The sequence below is a fragment of the Suncus etruscus genome, chromosome 1 (assembly GCF_024139225.1).
Source record: "Suncus etruscus isolate mSunEtr1 chromosome 1, mSunEtr1.pri.cur, whole genome shotgun sequence".
NCBI classification, from domain to species: Eukaryota; Metazoa; Chordata; class Mammalia; order Eulipotyphla; family Soricidae; genus Suncus; species Suncus etruscus.
Window position 1 is genome coordinate 192,692,583 of NC_064848.1, and position 3,833 is coordinate 192,696,415.

The window sequence follows — 3,833 nt, forward strand, 5'->3', positions numbered from 1 at the left end:
ATTCTCAGCTCAGGGGTCTGTGTAATACAGGGTTGAACCCATGACCCCTGCATCCAGAGATATGCTCAGCATGTCGGATTATGGAGCCAACCCAGCAGTTGAGATCTCATCAGCCCCGTTTCTCGGCATCTCATTAAGCCAGCAATCTCATGCTCCCCATCCTTCCCAGTAACCACATCATGGCACAGTGCACCACACAGCAACCCTGGCAAGGCTGCCCAGGGTTCTCCTGACCCCAATTCTGGAGTGTATGGGCCAGAAACACCTCAGGGCATTCTGTCTCTGACTTAGAGTTAATATCTGGCTGTTGCACTTTCTGAAACTTTCAAATGTCACTGTATGTTTTGAAGATACCCAACCCTGCTTCAGCTACAAGATCCCACAAAGGGCCACAAGCCCGAGTTTCAAAAGCTGAGCCCAAGAACTGGGGGTTGATCTGGGTATGATGCAGGCTTGGGTGTGCGGAAGCCCCAGTCTGAGTTTCAGCACCACATTGTCCTCTGACCATCACCAGGAGCTAATCCTGAGCACTGAAGCAGGAACAATCCTAGGATCATGGGGTGACCCCAAAATCAAAACCTCATTGCTTTTTTTGGGAGGCCACACCCAGCGGTGCTCAGGGGTTACTCCTGGCTCTGCACTCAGAAATCACTTCTGGCAGGTTCAGGGAACCATATGGGATGCTGGAAACTGGACCCAGGTCCATCCCAGGTTGACCTTGGCCTACACCCTGCCACTGTGCTATCACTCTGGCCACCACATTGCTGAATAAGTGACAGCAGAGACTTCAAGCCTCAGGATGCTGAGTAGTGGGTGCTCAGCAACAGGACCCCATGGAGTCTGTCACAGGGGCAAGGAAGAGATTTATGGAATTACAGCTCAGAAACCCCCAGGGCCACATACTCCTCCTCTCAGCCCCATAAGCCCCAGCAGCTTCAGACTTAGTATCCCCAGGGAGGCCAGAACCTGTTTACTCCAGGCCCACCCGTTCTACTCCCCAGACAGCCAAGGTGGTTCCCCCCTGGTCAATAAGCATAAGGTTAGAACAACAGTCCATTGTGAAATGTGGAACCCGTCCTGACTAGCCCACGCATGACAGTTATTTCCCATGGTGGGGACCAGAGTGGCCCATCAGTGGCCTCAGCAGGTGACAAACTCTGGCTACCTCTTACAGGCACAGGGCCAAAGTGCCACCATCTCACACCACCACCTGCTGCTCCCCCAGGGAATTTGCAGAGCCAGAGATATGCTGTGAGAAGTGGTGGTGCTGGAGTCTCGGGCAGAGTCTCTGTGGCAAGTCAACAGCCAAGAGTTCCAGAGTGGGGGGCCCTCGAGAGGAGAGTGAAAGTTTCCTTACACCCAAGCACTTTCCTTGGCAGGCATGGGGATACCAGGCAATGGAAGGGCTGCTGAGCCCCCAGCAATGGAGAAGTCTATTTCTGCATGGCCAGCAGGAAGGCTGTGGCCAGGCAAGGCTGCGTGGCTACCAGAACAGCCTTGGAGAAGCATCTCTGCTAGAATAGTTTCTGCCAGGGTCACAGCACAGATGCAGGACCCTGGCCTTGCATACTGCCTACCTGGGTTTGATCTCTGGTACCCCCATATGATCCCCTGAACCTACCAGGGGTCATCTCTGAGCACTGAAGTGTGTGGTCCCCAAACCAAAAAACAACCAGAAATCCCTCGCTCTGACCGGCAAATCACCATCACCTGGAAACTATCCAGTCTCCCAATGCTCTCCAAGTAGTCAGGCACACCTACACAGTGCGGACTTGGAAAGATCATCAGGACCCCGAGGGTGAAGGTTCCGTATTTTAGTAATGTAGGAATGAGGCAGGGCAGGCCTGGTCAGAGTTTGGCCCATAGTGGGAGACTTAGTAATGATCCATGGGACACCTCACTTCCAGCCACAGGAAATGAAAGGGCACATTCCAGGCTTAGTCTAGGCTCATCAACAATGAGTCCATATATAGAAGGGATGGGAAGGGGCATCTCAGACACCAGGACCTGGATTTCAGGGGAGAGCCAGGACTCAGTAGACTCTGGAGCGAAGTCCCAAGGTCCACCTAGCTCAGAGCAGCCAGAGGATGGCATGACAACTCCCCTTAGTGGCCAGACTGTATATTACACCCAATTCACCCAATTCATTCCCCCAATTGCCCTCTCCCCACTCAGCTAAGGAGTTGCACCAAGGCCTTGCAGCTGGGTCCTTAGACCTACCAGGAGCATTGGGGGTGGGGTGGGTGGCGATGACACTGAAGAGCTTTGGGCTTTAGAGGCAGACAATATGGGGAGCCAGCTGGCCAAGGGACCACTAGACAAGTACGAGTCTCCTCAGTGGTACAGGGAACCAGGAAGGACCCACCTTTGGTTATGGACGTGGTCACTGGACAGGGCCACGGAAACCCAGCAAGTTAGTCCTCAGGGTCACTAACCCCATCTAGACAGTAACCGCACAGTGCGGAGAGGCTTCTGGCTTCTGCTGCAGAGACCCAAAGCATGCTAGGGACTTCCCAGGGCATTTCCATGGGGGCTCCCATGGCCCCTGCAACTTTTCTGCTGCTGACATTCAGATTCGTTCTTGGTCCTCACTTCCTTATACTCTGTAGGCCTCGTGGTCTCTTCAAATCTCTTGTGGAAGAAGACAGCTCATACTGAAACAAATATGACGTCATTTTGGACTTACTAAACTTTCAAATGCTATTTTTGAGTTGTTTTGGGGTTATACTTGGCAATGTCCTGATTCTCATTTGGGAATTACTCCTGTCAGGTTCAGGGGACCAACCATATGTGGTGCTAGGGGTTGAACCCAGGTTGGCAACATGCAAGACAAGAGCCCTACCCATTGTATTCTCTCTCTAGTCTGCCCACCCCCCCCCCAAATGTTATAATCTTCAAACCTCAAACCTCTATCAACACAGCAGTGGTACAATACATACATGAAATTCCCTTAAGACTAAAAGGCCATCCTAATTCAAGTTTGGGGTGTCCTCAGTGAACCTGTCATGAAGCAAGTTTCCCAGCTGCTTCTGAAGTGGCCAGCCCTGACCTGAGCACTCTTGGAGAATATCTAGTCTGGGAAATAATGACACAACTATGAATGGCAAAGAACTTAAAAATAGTTTTCTAAATAAAAATAAATCTCAATTTTATTCAAGTTAAGTACTCCGAAAACAATGGATGTGATAGATACGAATCTCCCAGACCCACATTCATCAGGGAAACAGGACCGGGGAGAACCAGTGACACCTACCACAGTCAAGACCCTCTGACTTACACAAACTGAAAGTAAGGCTGTTTCAAACTTTGTCACCAACCAAATGTTCACGAACTGAAGGGATTCCGCATTCCTCAGGCAACCCACTTGTCTTACACACCCGCAGGTGTCAGGAGCACTGCTGAAACTACAAGTCCACTAGAGGGTGCTCCTTCCTTGGGGCCGGGCCTTCCCTGGACTTGGGCACCTGGTTTGGGTCCAGGTTTTAAGGCAGTCCTGGGCATACACATGTTCTGTGTCCCCATATCTCCAGATGTGCTATGGCACCATGACTACTGCTCCTTGTACTTTGTATATGTGTGGTAGGCAGAATGAACTGCAAACTGGAGCATGAAGACTTCTGGCTGAAGCAAGCAGACTGCTTCTTGTACACACGTGGCTCTTAGGGGCCATTCTCAGCGCAGCCAGAGCTGTGTTTACAAACCACTTCAGGAACTGCTGAGTCCTATGCTGGGTCGCTGGGATGGCGGGAGACAGGTAAGGGGAGACCTTCAAGTGGCTTTTCAAACTCACATCTGTCCTGGAGCTGCCTCGTCCGTCCCTAGGGCTCCCACCG